This window comes from Lissotriton vulgaris, chromosome 1_1 (assembly GCF_964263255.1).
Source record: "Lissotriton vulgaris chromosome 1_1, aLisVul1.2, whole genome shotgun sequence".
Lineage (NCBI taxonomy): Eukaryota > Metazoa > Chordata > Amphibia > Caudata > Salamandridae > Lissotriton > Lissotriton vulgaris.
This window is the reverse complement of record NC_141685.1, coordinates 1,735,135,476-1,735,150,922: the sequence shown is the minus strand read 5'-3', so window position 1 is coordinate 1,735,150,922 and position 15,447 is coordinate 1,735,135,476.

The window sequence follows — 15,447 nt, the reverse complement described above, 5'->3', positions numbered from 1 at the left end:
TGCTGGTGGCTTGAAAGGTTATTTGAAGTTCCCTCACAGGCCCCATGTAAATTAATACCTTGGCACAGAAGTATATCGCTTAGTGATTGTTTACAATTATTACCACTAAGAAATACATTCTGGTTTTTGTCACTATAACATGTATGTGTGTAAGGTAATTTCCATGATGACTTAATGTAGCCTTTACCCAACCTTTCATACTGGCCTGCTGGTATATACTCTTGGCATTTTTTAAATTGCAAAGTTATTATCGGAATTGTGATTATTCCGTGTATTATCCATTCAATGACAGGTCTTTCTGACATTGTCAATGGTAATCTCTCAAGTTTTTCAATGCTCAGAATCGTATAGTCTGCTCCTTTTTGTGCCAAACTGATTTGTTTATCAGTAAGGTTAAAGATAGAGAACAATGACGTTGTGTTGATTAAACGCCAAGGCACATAGCCTGAACGCAGATTTTGCAACGTCCAGCCTAGCTGTACAATAGAACGTAATTGGGACTGACCATGTTGTAACATTAGCAAGTCCTGATCTAGCAGATGATACAATACTGTCCAGTGAATACATTCTGGAGGACAGAGTCATTAACCCATTGTCCACAACAGAAAGTGATTTTTCCAAATTAATACGATCAATTTCTCGTATTTTCTCAGCTGTCTCAATTTGAGTCACTTTCCATGCTTCGTTGTACGCAGCGTATATACTGGCCGCTATGAAACGTTTTTGACGCTGTTTGCGTGGTCCCATTATGAAATCGCGCAAGTCAGCACCATCTTTAAGTAAAGTCACGTGTTGCTTAATTTCCGCCAGTGTGGATGTTTGTAGCCACTCAAGGCATAGTTTCCCTACACTGTATGTTGTTACTATCCCTGGATGTTGTCTCTGGGAGTATCTAGGGTCTGGTCTGGTCATTTTTAACCCCTGTATTTTGTTCAGGAATCTATCTTGACACTTATTTGTGTCTGTTGGCCAGATTAACCTCTTTTTCCAATCAGGATGTGTTCTATTTTGATGTAAAATTTGGGATACGTCTATCTCAATATCTGTGGTTGTATTATCAGGCATTGGATTTGGAATAGATGGTTTGTTTAAGTCTTTGATCTTGGCTAGGCCAAGACAGGTAGTTTGTTGAATGGTATCATTCAAGAACATTATTTGTTCTGGTATCATGCAGGCTCGAAATAATGCTTCTAGGCCTTGTACCTGCCATTCTTTTGTACCCCAGATGGTTTTTGTTTCAATGTTGTTTTTCCAGAAATCAAAACCAAACATAATCATTTTCTCATAAAATGTTTCCAAATAAATCAATTTAGTATTTGTTAGCATGGTTTTTGTCCCTGTTTTATCTAACAGTTTGTAATAAAAATGTTTCTGCATCACTTGTGTTAAACCCTGAGAAGTATGGGAATTTCTCATACAATGTTTTTGAACTGCTTTTAGGTGGAGTTGCACAATGTTCCCATTGATTATATTTAAAAACATTTCTAGGTTGAGCAGATTTATGCAAGTAGTGGTGTGCATAGTAGTTATAGCAATACATCTGTTCATAGTTCGATGAACCCTGTAAATAATCATGTTCTGTAAATTTTGCTGACATTACTAAATCTGACATCATATTATTTATGCTTTCAAAGTCCCAATCATCAGAGAATGTACTTGGTTTTACAAAGTCACTTAATAAAACCTTAAACTGATGAGGATATTTCAAGAGTTCGACCGGGCCATAGATTTCGTAATCCGTTTTGTCCCAAACTACCCCGCCGGGTATCGGAATGGCTGTGACATTCACTGATGACAGGTCTCTTTTCTCGATGTGAGATGACTTGTGTGGCTTTAGGACCAAGTTGATGTTCTGACTTGCTGTGTCCATTGTACTGTATTTTCCCTAAATGAATTTTCCCAAACAAAGTACCATGATGAGCCAAAGCAGGAGGAAAAGTACACCTAACACAATCCAAAATTCTATCCATGGAGAAATAAGATAGGTTTCTTTGAGTTGATGAAAGAGTTCTGTTGCTTTGTCTTTAAAACTTTTTGTTGCTGGCGTTACTTCAGGGTCGCTTTGATCTTCAGAAAAGTTATCGAAATTGATGAAGTAGCCAGATGCAGTTCTGTCAATTGTTGGGATTGCTTTTTCAATTTGTCTTTCATTAGCACAGTCTGAGGCTACATCGTTGTAGACTGGTGTTTCTTGACGAACTGTTTCAATTTGGGTTTCAAGAGGCACAAGTTCCATGGCATTGTTGCATAGTCCTTTCGTATTCATTGCAGGTTTATCAAATGTGATTAGTCTCTCAGTTTGAACCTCTTGGATTGTAGCAAATTTTGGTATTCTGCTATTTCTTGGGAGTCCACTGGGCCTACTACTTATTATTGGCCACATGATTGTGGTTTTACCAGGTCGATGGATACAACTCGGTTCTCCTTTTTACCAGCAAGGGGCGGTAGTACAACTGATCTTGTTCCGTTGACAGCTAAGACAGGTACTGCTTTTCTGTAAGAAGGCCCAAATTCCTTCTTCACCGCAATCTTTTCTCTCACCAGATCCCCAATCTTTGGAATCCAGACAGGTCTTGCTGGGACAGGTGGTGTATCTTCAATGGTTGTTGGCTGTTGTTTTAACTTTATGTTGCTCAGGGCTTTTCTTGTTTCATTTAAGTCCTGTAAAACAGCCAAACGATCTTTGATGTCAAAGCATTTTTTCTTATCTTCTACCACTGAAGTTAGACTATCTAAATCCTGAATATACATTCTAGTTCCGAACAATAGTTCGTACGGGCTGAAACCTTTTAGAGAATTTCTTGGCAGATTGTTAAGACTACGTTGGACACTTGTTAAATACTGGACCCACCCATCACCCGAACCTAGTACCTTTGCTGTTATAGATTGCTTTATGTCTCGGTTTTTTCTTTCCACAATCCCGTTTCGCTCAGGATGGAAGGGACAAGAGTACCGCAACCCAATGCCCATGCTGGTCATGGCCTCCTTATAAGCTCGAGAGCTAAAAGCAGGACCCTGGTCAGAATAAAGCATGGCAATTGCGTATATGCCGATAAAGACTCGCAAATCTTTTATAACAGTTCTGGCGCCAGCCGAGCGCTGGGGCCATATTTCTAAGTGAATCTAGTCTTAAAAGAAATTAATGGGACGCTGAATTGTACGTATAGGTAGCCTTATGCTAACTACAGAAATGGTCATGGCAATACTCCGGTTGGCTCGTTACTGCGATCTCTGTTGCAGTCTGGACAGCTTATTGCAAATTTATAATGTTGCAGGCTCATCCCCGGCCACCAGTATTCTGATTGTAATTCTGTCAGAGATTCCTTCATCTGCTTGTGCCTCTGACCTTCACCCATGTGTGCGTCTGCTATTAATAAGATTCTCCTGTTCATGTTTGCAATTACCCTATCCCCCACTCCAGGGATTTGAGCAAAAGGAACGGAGTTTGTGTCTATTACGTATGTATAATTGAGTGGATAGTTCACGGGTAGTGCTGCACAGTTGCCTTTTGAAGAAGTTTTTACCGCCAGCATGGTTTCCCCGTCTATGTATTTTTCTGAACGCTTTTTTGTGGCTACGGAAGCCGGTTTAGTTGCTTCCGTTGTGGCTGTATTAGCCAATGAATTCCCTGCGACGTGAAAGCCATCACGTTGATGACTCAGAGTGTGTATCACATGAGTCTTTTGTAGTTCTTTCTGTAAAAGAACTACCTGTTTCCAAAGCATTTTATGCTTGATTGTGGCACCTGTGTCATCTTTGTAATCGTTTTGAACCCAGTTCTGCAAATCATTATTGTAAGATTTGATGCAGGAATGCGAATCGCACACTATTAGTGTCGGGAATTCACGATCGGCATTTTCAAACGCCATCTTTAAAGATCTGACTTCAGCTCGCTGAGCCAAACAGTTTCTCAGTGATTCAGTTTTTGTTATTTTCGGTCTGAATTTACCGCACAGCCAGCGACCATTAACAATCGCGCATGCTGCATTGTAGGATTTATTATCCATATTGTAATGTTGTACAAATCTGTCCATATAGATTATACAAGAGTATTGTTGGAGAGGCAGAATTTCAATTGGCAGAGGATATTCTTCTTCATATTTCAAATCATTCAGTTTTTTCATGTTCGGGACAAAATAGTATGTCACGTCTTCTGCAGCAAGAGAATTTTCCCACTGTATCCATTTTGGATCCAGTGCCACTGTTTTTAGATTAACTGGGCTGAATAGTGCCTCAAAGGCTGATTCTGCTGTAAAAACAGTTATTCTTTTGCCTTGGGCTAGGGCTCTTTCCTTTGCTACAGCCGTCTGAACCGCCTTCACAATATTTTCTGTAAGACTGAATGTTTTTTCTGCTTTTGTGTACAAATGTGATTTGTAAGTTATTGGTACCGTTTCCTTCTCATTAGAGGTCAGGTACGTGAATCCGCATCTTCCTGGGATGACTCGGATTACAAGGTTGCGTGTATTGTCGCGAGTTTCTAATTTTGTTTTAGCTAACATGTCTGTTTGCAGTGATCTCAAAATTTCTGTGTGTTTTTGAGTCCAATTTATTGGTTTGAAATCAGGTTTTATTAATTCGTAGAGAGGTTTAACCCTCTCCGCATAATTTAGAATGTAAGTTCTTCCGAAATTCAGGAAGCCTAGTATCGATTGTAAGTTCTTCAGCGTTTTTGGTGCTTGGAGTACAGCGCACTTCTCTAAGAAGTTGTCTGCTAGGCTTTTGCCTTCACTTGATAATTCGTATCCTAAAAATAAGACAGTTAGATGGGCAATTTGTGACTTTTTAAAGTTGAATTTGTATTCCTCTGCTGCAAACCCAAGTATTATGGTGTTCACTCTTTTCAAGTGAGTATCCAAATCGTCGTCTGTGAGATAGATGTCATCGACATAAGATAATGCCTCATCATGAGACATTTGTAGTAACTCTGTTACTCTTGCTGAGAATAATCCTGGGCTGTTCTTGAATCCCTGTGGGAGTCGACAGAAATTTTTCTGTGACCCCATTATTGAGAAAGCGGTTAAATACCTGCTTTCCGGTGCGATGTTTTGACAAAAGAAACCATTAGAGATGTCTAATGTTGTTTTGTATTTTTTGCGAACTATGTTATTCATTAGTGTCGCACTGTGCAAATTTTGTACCGCAAATGTTTTGCAACATGAGTTAAGGTGTCTGTAGTCCAAGACTAGACGATATGAATCGTCTGGTTTGGAGACAGGAAACAAAGGATTGTTCATTTGAGAGGTGCATGTTTCAATCACCCCTTGGTATTCAAGTTGATCTAAGATCTCCCTGACCTGTTTTTTAGCTTCTTGCTTAATTGGGTACTGCCTTTGAGCAGTTGGTTGACTTTTTAACTGGATTTTGTGAGGAGGAGAGTCCTCATCCCATCCTACATGATTCTTATATAATGCAGGTGCTTGAGCTACTGTCCATTTTCTGGCATATATATATTTTCTATGTATTGGAATATGATTTGAGAAGGCAAGCATAATCATTTCTTCGCCATGAGGGCACTCCCTAACAAACTCTGGTGGCCAGTCTTTCTCGTCTAACAGGATGTCATAGCCTTTTGAGAGGTTATCCCAAAACAGACCCCTTACCTTCCTAGTCTTATCTCCCTCTATATGCAATGTTATTTTGTATATTTTATGAGGTTCGCTAACTCTGGTGTCTGCAGTTTCCACTTGAATGTATTCATTCGTGTCCACTGTCTCCAGATGATTCATCAGGATCTTGCGAGCTATGGTGATTTCTGCTGCGCTGTCTAGCATTGTCTGTGCCCACTCTCCGTTTTTCAGCTGTGTCCTCAGTATCCTCAGCATGTTTGATTATTTTAATACTGGCTACCTTCTTTCTTGGAAATTGTAATTTTTTACTTTGAGCAGGTTCCTTGTCTTTGGACTTGACTTGCTCTTCCCTATGTTCTGACCGTCCTCTTCTTTCCGATTTCTGCGAAAAAGATCGAGAGGGACGTATATCAATATCTTGATATCTATCAGGTTTTTTCAAATTATCCCTATTTCTAAGGTTGTATCTTTTTTCAGAGGGCTCCCTTTGGGGAGACTGGTGTTCTCGGCTCGGAGCTCTTTCACTCCACTGAGGAGACCTTCCTCTAGACTGGAAACATTTTTCTTTGGGAGTAGACTGTTTATTTCCATCCCAGCTCTTTTTTGGAGTGTTTAGATTATTTTTAATAAATATCTTTTCAGGATTTTCAAGTAGTTGGGGTTTTACCGGTTTCCCACCCAGACTATCTCTACCTAATTCTTCATAGGATTTTTCTATGATTCTGGCAAGTTCAATTGGTTGGTCTGTTATATCTGTTTCTTTCCATTTTTGGCGGATCGCCACAGATGCTGCTTCTCCTTTTATGTTGGCTAATAATATAGCCGAGACCTGCTTGAAGTCTTTCAGTAATTTCCTACCAAGAGTTAAAGCAGGTTCTGGACCGTATTCATTTTTAATCTGTCTTAGCACATCTGGTATTACCGCCAGAGACAGAACACCATGTGTTTTTGTGTAAATGGAAGCAAAGACTGTGCCCCAAGTGTCACAGTCCTCCACATGTGGTGCGACCCCCATTGGAAGGCAGATAGTCAGAATTCTGTGTTTCTCACTAGCGGTAGTATTCGGGAATACTGCCTCTATTTGAGTTATTTTCTGTGCTAGCCAGAATGGAATTTGCTCCCGTTTTGCAGGTGTTTTACCAAGACATGATTGTATGTTCTGTGGTGTAATTTTATTTGTGTTCCCCTGATGAGGGGTCAGCTGTGGAATGTTAACAGCTGGTTGGACTGTTGCAGTCCGCATTACATATTGGACTAACTGTCTGTGAATTTTAATTAGTAATTTTAGCTGGGCTAAAAGTTCCTTGTCTGACATTTTATCAATGTCAGGATGTGATGTGTAGCTGGCTAGAACCGGCCACGTTGCTCCTGGTCTACCTAGTGGACCGAGCCTGGTGATGTGATCATTATGTTTTAGGGCGCCTTTAAACCAGAGCAGGTGCTCTTGGTAATTTAGTGGGATTTCCACATCCTCGAAAGGAGTGTATTCATCCGGAGGTTCCTCTATTTTGTAATAGTGGAATTTGTGTGTTGTAGCGTTTGCCGCTGGAAAGTTTATCCATGAAAAGAATACCTCTGTCTGCCGATATTCGTGTGCCTCTATCACGAAAACGACTGTACCACCTTGTGATGTCAGTCCATTTTCTATAAGTTTTAAAGTTATAGTTTTTCTTATATTTGCCCGGATGATAATTGCACCCAGTTCATTTTCATTAAACCCTGTAACATCGAAACCCCGTTGATTTGCATCTACTGCGGCTTCATTGGTTTCGTTGTTGTCGCCGTTTTCTGACATTGTTTTAATGAAAGTTTGCAGAGCAGGTTTCCAAGGAAACAAAAGATTAGGTGCACAATATTTTGGAACACTGTATCCTTCAACGTTGACTAAACCAAAAACTCTACAAAGGAATCTCTTCCTACTAAGTTCCGGCGGATTTTAACCTTTCACCCACTCCAGACGTCTATTGGAGTATTTACGGGAAAAAGGGTCTGCGTGAAAAAGCACGACTGAGTTACTCTAACATCTTGCGTTAGTTTTATCGCCTTGCCCCACGTTGGGCACCATGTAGTGTAGTTCCTATTTTCCCTATAGGCCCTGAGCATTGGAATAACATAAACAGCAGTGTAGACGTAAGACTGAGGTCATCTAGGTCTCTACTGACTATGTTAGACTTAATTTAGGTTTGCGCCAGCTAGCTCAGAGGTCACTGGAAACGTTCTTGACTGAATAGAAAGGGATCAGCTTCTCTGGCTCAGACAAGAAGGGATTCAGCTTCCGACAACCGCATAAACATGACAACTTTGCTCCCTCAGAATAAGAGTCAATCTCTAGAGTTGTGTGAAAACAATAGACAGCTATTTCACTCAGTCAGATGTGCATTCTTAGTTTCACCAGAGTGCAGTGAATAGAGAGACGGGCGTTTTCAATAAAAGGTATTATCTATTGAGCAGTCTTCCTTCTCATGCAAAAGAAATGAATTTCCACAATTGCAATACTCAATGTAAAGTAAAGTACGTACAGTAAAATGAGTATTATGAAATAATACTGTAAAAGCATTGATATGGTTTCTTAGCCATAAGACACTTTAAAATGGATAAAATATATATACATATATACATAGGCTAACGTGCTCAACTGGTGCTTCTAAAGTACGCCTACCCCGGTGTACCTGACCTAAGCCTAATACGTGGGAAGGAGTAAGTAAGTAGCAGTTTAAGTTAAGTAGGTTTTTTGCTAAGAATCTGACTCAAGAATTCTCTCTAAGGGTTTAGTTAGCACTGTACCTCGGGAATAGAATGTAGGAGGTCTGGTATCTCTCTCTCAGGACTCGAAATCCCAGTCACCCGCAACGGTAGGCTGGAAACGCCGGAGCTGGATTTTCTCGGTAGGAGAAAAGACAGTGTCTTTCTCAGCGCGTCAAAGAGGAGGGGCAGCGTCCGTGGGCTCTCTGCGTCTGCTGGGCTCTCGGCAAGTAGATTAGCTGCTCTGCTCCAAAACCACCACTGTGTGTTTGTTTAAGGCAATGTTGGTATATTTATACCTGAAAGGTGCCGAGTTTGACGTAAGGTTTGGACATAAGAGATCAATAAAGATGTCACTAAGAACGGGCCGTTCTTACAGTGCTCGCAGGAGTTCTATTACAAATCAAAACAAAGTAAGCAGGGATTTCCCAGTTTGCTGGAGGTTTGGTGTGTTGAAAGAACTCGTTGTGCTTTCTAGGAATCTAAGGAAGTAGCTTTTGCCATGCCTTGGGCTGCAAGGGAAATTTACTGAAATATGGATCTGTTTCTTATGCCATTATAGGGATATTTATTGATTATAGCCGTGTAAGGGCATAAAATGGTAATATTGAATCAGGTTCCTAGATAAAAACACTACAACATCGACTGACAACAATCTTGATTCATTCACTTCCAGAGTAGACCGGATGAAAAAAACACTCAACAAGCAGGAAAAGAGACTCTCCTCCATGGAATCACGTAATTCTACACTAGAAGATGGTACTCTTGGAACCAAAGAGAAGCTTCTGACATGGTTAAGGTCCTCAGTGTTATCAAGGCAAGGAGCAAGAACTTGGAGTCAAGGTCTAGGGGAAACAATCTGCGCCTGATTGTCATCTACAAATACTGCCAATATGGTAGATTATGTTGAGTCATTAGACAATAAAACACACTGTTTGCGGAAGACAGTTTCTCCCATTTATTTGAGTAGAGCCCATCGCATGCTGGGGTCTAGGTCCTCACCCTTTTTTGGTGCGGCTATTTGATACTGACCTCAGATTGCAAGCTCAAAACAATTGTTACTGCACAAGGGAAAAACCATCTCAATTTTTTCTCACTTTACCTTGCTGGTCCAGGAGATGATTCAGAAAAGGGGGTGGTGATGGACAGAGTGCTCTGTCCATCACCACCCCCCTTTTCTGAATCATTTTGTCCACCACAACCGTGGAAGGGTATGCTTAGATGTGAGTCCCTTGCTCACTGCACCATCAGGATTCAAGCAAGCCGGGCCGAAGACGGCTGTAATGCCAGAAACCGGCCCCCGGAAGCTTGTTTCCTTTCCAGTAAAAGAATTGGCTTGGTAGTTTGGTCTGCCCTGTTCCCATGATGCACTTGGCCAGAGACAGACTAATTTGCATGTAGCCAGGTTCTGAGCTGGGATGGTGCAGTGAGCTAAAAAACGGTGATGGATCAAGCCCTGATCTCTTGACTGGGTACGAGTATTCTGCTTAATTCAAATGCTCTGTCCATCACCACCCCCCTTTTCTGAATCGTTTTGTCCACCACAAGCGTGGAAGGGTATGCTCAGATGTGAGTCCCTTGCTCACTGCACCATCAGGATTCAAGCAAGCCGGGCCGAAGACGGCTGTAATGCCAGAAACCGGTCCCCGGAAGCTTGTTTCCTTTCCAGTAAAAGAATTGGCTTGGTAGTTTGGTCTGCCCTGTTCCCATTGATAGGTTTCATTTTCCGATGCCCCACCCATTAACATTTACATATGCAAGTTAGCATCATGTGTCTAACTAATGAAGTATATACTTATGCCTTTGCGTTATTTTTACTCTTCATGTGATTATTCATTTATGCGTGTGGTGATATTTAGTTTCTTTAGCTTAGCTTGTGTGCCTCCATTTTGAGTACTCCTCTGGGCCTGCGAGTCGCACTCGCTCACTCCCCCTCCCGTAGGAATAGAAAACCCCCAATGCAGCAGTTTTTCGTTTCTCAGCTAGCTGTGGCCGAAACTAACAAGTCCCTTATCAGTAATGTTCTCATGCACCAGAGACGCTGAGGCCCGGCTCCGCGGCCTTGGGCAGAGATATCCAAATGTTGCCTTCCCAGGTGCAGATGCCTCTTGTATGATGCCATTGTTCCTCTCTCTGGGGGTTCAGTATTTTTCCAGAAGGGGCGTGTTCTGCTTCACTGTACCATGTTATAATGTATTGCTGTGATGATATGAGTTAGTCTTCTCGGCGCACTCTTTGGGGTGAGGTCGGACAGGGCACTCTCATATGGGAGTTTTTTGGCCTAATAAAATATCTTGTTTATTCTTCTCCACTGTCCGGCTGACTTCTTACTGAGTAACTATAGGTGAGTGCGGTAAGTCACTCGGGTGGATTTGAGCCACGCTTATCAGATGGCGCCCGAATAGGGACCCCGCGATTAGGATCTTTCTCACCCGTAAGTGGGTAGCAGAAGACCGGGGACCCTCTGGTCGGCACGGTGGGTCTGGGTACCCACTTTGATGCCGAGCTTGGTTCTCGCAGCGCTGCCCCACATTGCTGATCGGGAGAGGTCCCGGTTCAGGATCCTACGCCGGGGTCCGGAAGGCGGAACTTGGAGCTGACCGTGTTGGTCCTGGCAGCCGGAGGTGGAGAACGGTAGAGGTCGGTGCCGCATACGGAAGGTGAGTGGTCCGGCTGTTGTTTGAAGGAGCTGGGGTGCTCCGAGAGACCAGGGTGGCTTTAACGGTTGGAGGAGCCGGTGCGCTCCTGGGGCTAGTGTGCTCCGGGGAACTCAGAGTGCGGGTGGCGCTCTGACAGACTTGACGGGAGGTGTTTGCGGTCATCCGACCGGGTGGCACTGTGGTGGAGGCGTGGCTGATTGCGGGTAGGTCCCGGAACTCACCCGAACGCCTAGGGTGGCGATTTGGTAGGTGTGCGTCCTGGGCCTCCTGTGGTAAAGTGTGCAGCGATCCGTAGTGTCGCTCGAGTGGCGGATGTGTCCTCTAGCCTCAGAACGGTTACTCGTCAGTCTGCGGTAGGTCCAGGTTCCCCAGGACTTGGTCGACGGGCCTTGTCCCATTTTGGTAACACGTGTTTGGCAGGATTTTGATCTATAAAATATATGTGTGTTTTTTGATTTTAATGTATAAAATATATGTATGTATGTGTTAGGAGCGATTGTGTGGTAGGAGATTAGTGAGCAGGTGCGAGAGAATTTGTGATAAGGTGCGATTGCATTGGTGTGAAGATGCCGTGTTTCAGTAAGTTGCGGTGTTTCGGATGCTGCTGCCGCGCCTTGGACTCTAGATTGGCTGAAAGCCAACCCGCCCCGGTGGAGGGCTCCCCTAATTTCGATATGTATGTGAAACATGGATTGCCTCCGATTCTGTTTGGTACTTTGTGGCACAGATATACCAAGGGTAATGTGGATTTGCAGTGGCCATTGACGGGCTCTTTTGATGTGGCAAAATACGACTATTTACAAGACAGACTGTTCGCTAGGCGTAGTCGTCAGAGCATGTTTGATTCACTACGGATGTGGCAGAAGGAAGTCAGAGAACGTCAGTTGAGGGAGGAGAAGGTGGCCCAGAAGAGGGCGGCGCAGGCAATGGCACAGAAAGCGAGGGAGCATACAAAGAAAGAGAATGAGCAGCGGATCGAGTGCGCAGATAGGCTTTTCAGACTGCAGGAAAATAAAAGTTATGTAGTGCGAGAGGATGAGCAGGATGAGATGGAGGATGTTTTGAGTGCCCGGCCCCCTCCCCCTTATGCCCTGCAGTCATTGTATCCCACGTTGCGGGTTTCGGCTTCTTCCGGTGGGGTTTTGGACCCGCAGGCAAGGGCCCCACACCCGTCTGGTGCGTCGTCTTCTGTCTCCCCATCGTTGCCTGCGCCCCTTGTTTGATGCGAAGTTTAAGATCCTTGTTAGAGTATAGAAATGAATTACCATCTGCGGGTGCACCCCATTTTCCTGGGATACATCCAATGCGTGAAGTACACCCTATTTTTCACCCTGAAGCCCCCGAAGTGATAGATCCAGTAACTAATGCTGTCACTAGGGCTCGTATAGATGCTAATTTTCAGGAACAGTGGGTGTATACGCCGTGGAAAAGGAGTGAGGTGTTAGCCTTGAAGGCTCAGCTGCCTGATTCTAGAAAAAATCCGACTTCCTATTACAAAGAATTGACAGAAGCTGCATCCTCGACTGTTATGACTTTAGCGGACATTGAATTATTCTTTGGATTGTTAGTCCCGGTGGACGTGTGGAGGCAGGTGAAGGGCACTGATTATACGGAGGAACTGGGTGGTACATGTGTGGAATTGCAGGATTGGGATAAGGAACGAAAGCCAGGGGAGAAGCCGAAAGCAGAGATTTTAGCTTTGCCGGGGCGGATTATTAAGTATATGCATTCCCTCATCCCCCCGAAGAAGGTGGACTGGGATAAGTTGGCAGCCTGTAGACAGAAAAAGGATGAAGCTGTCTCTGATTTTTTTTACTCGGTTTGAGGAGACTTTTATGGACTTCAGTGGACAGGACATTTCACAAGATGGGGGTTACGACTTTTCGTTAACAGGTTCGTAATGAACTTGTTACCGGAAATATCGGCGAGGTTGCAGGCGTCGGAGAGCACGTGGACGACATCCACTCCCTCTGGCATTCTAAGCATGGCTCAGTATTATGAACATAGAGAGAATGAGAGTAAGGACAAACAAGAAAAGAAAGCCAAGGATTTGAAGACGAGGGTTTTGTTACAACAGGTGTCCAAAGGTCGGGGCCGCGGTGCTTCACCTACAGTAGCGGGACGAGGGGGAAGTGGCTACGGAAGGGGTGGTAAGAGAGAGCGATTGGGACCGAATCAGTGGCAAAATGTAAACAGGAGGGGCACTGGTGGAAAGATTGTCCTAAGCTTCAGTCGAATGCCGGACATGGCAGAGGGCGAGGTCGAGGTGATTTTCGAAGACATGACGGGCAGTCTGATAGTGTAGGGAGACAAGGAGGAAATTGTTTCGACGGAAACAGGGATCGACAACACTTTCAGAGGGAAGGTGGACAGTATTACAATGATGACTATACGATGGATGATTTGACCGGATTTTCCCATAACTAGGACAGCGTAGGACAGAGCTGATGTAAATAATTAATTTACTCTCTTAATTTCTATGCAGATAAGTACTTAATCAATAATAACTCAATCGAAATGAAGGAAAACAGAGTCCGTGGTGTAAGAGTTTCTAAGGGTTTTATTCCTCATAAAGGAATCAGGATATCATGTTCTGACCACCACACAGGATGTCAGAAGGGATAGATGAGCGCGCTGTCGTTTATTGACAATACATAGCTTATATACTTGATTTACATCATAATGTTCAATGTAAGAGGCGTAACAGCTGAGAGAAGACAAGATAACAGTATACACGTGGTGCTAGTACATCATCAAGAGGCGTAAACTAGGCGTGAACTAGGGTGTGTGCTAGAAACGTCACTGATAGGTGACGCAAGTGGGTGGCACCAAGGGGTGGTGCTAACAGAATGTTGCAATGTCAGCAGAAATCGGAAGCTTGGATGCGCGCGCAGCTGCATGACGTGTGATAGACGGGGTGCAGGGGACTTGACATTTACACTGGCGGAAAGAGACAGAAGTCTGGCATGTCAGATCAACTTGTGCTTCTATCATATCTGATATCTGATGTTTAGGAACTAAGCTATCTGGGCAGAAAGGTCTCTAGAGCAGAAGCTATTCTATACTTGCTGTGAGTGCGTGTATAAGCGCCTGAGTGTCTGTATGAGGAGCGTGGGGGCATGGGGCCTTCCATGGAAGCATGGCAACAGAGGCTATGAATTACTTGCATAAAGACAGGTCGGCCCTTTAGCCCTGTAGCTGAGGAAGGATGTTTACTGAAGCTAGCAGGCTGGAATGTATCTTCGGGGAGGAAAACAGATAACTCGAAGATTATAGTCAATCTTGGCAGGCAGCAGGCTGAGCTGAGCACGGAGGGCCGCGCTAGAAGTAAGTCAGAGTTCACGGGTACGGGGGCTGCTTGGGCAGAGGCCCTCGCAGTCAGAAGCCAGAAAAGAGGCTCGGTGGCAGAGATTCAGGGCCTACTTTCAGCCAGGCTGAAAAACGTAGGAGTACACTTCAAAAAGACGTTGGCATAGCATACTTAGGAACGGACCATCAAACCCATTCATGGTGGGTCTGAAAGAGGACAAGTTAACGTTGGACGCAAATGTATTTGCGTCTTCATAGCTGGTACAGGAGGGAAGTTACATGCACTTTTAACTCGTACATGGAGTCGGTGGGGTACTCGCTAGGGAACACAACATGACCATAAAATTTATATTACCTCATTCCCTCCTTGTTCCCTACGGACCCTTCATGATATATCGATCCTCATAAATCGATCAGTTTGTTCTTGTAACATTATATGTTCGTCTTTCTTTCTTTGACTGTTTGAGAGGCAACTGGAATGCTCAATGCAGGATGTGGCACACAGTCCACATATCGCTGGCCCACACTGCAGGCACAGGCAACAACTGAATACTATAACAAGGCCAATGCCTAGGAAGGATAAGATCTTCCATCCCCAAGCTGTTAACGTAGTCCAGAACCAACCGGACCAAGTCCAGGTGCCTGGATTCTGATGTATCTGATTTGCAATTTTATGTAAACGGGTGATAGCTTGATAGACAGATGGTGCGTTTTGTGGAATGAAAACACAGCAACTTGACCCGATGACCTTACAGGCTCCACCTCTATCTGCCAAGATGACGTCAATCACAAGGCGATTTTGAAGGACAACAGTCCGTATAGCAGACTGCTCCTCTGTTAAGTTACCTAGAGCGGAGGCAGTTTCGTTCACTACTGCTTCGAGTGTTCTCGTTAATCTGCGTATTAATTTACTGTTTTGGACAGGCCCTAGGAAGAAAAAGAATCCTTTATTGAAATCAGTGTACTGTTCCCATGCCGTTTCTGTGTAGTCGACAAGGGGAATATCTCTTTTGGGTCTATTCGGTGCTAGATTCGTATTTCTATGGTAATCAGGGGGAGCTAAAAAAACAGGTGGCAGGAGGAAGGCAATGTAACAGGTACCATCCCAATCTGGAGGCAAACGTATGTATGCGGTATGACCACAAACAAAGTAGGAATGACTGATA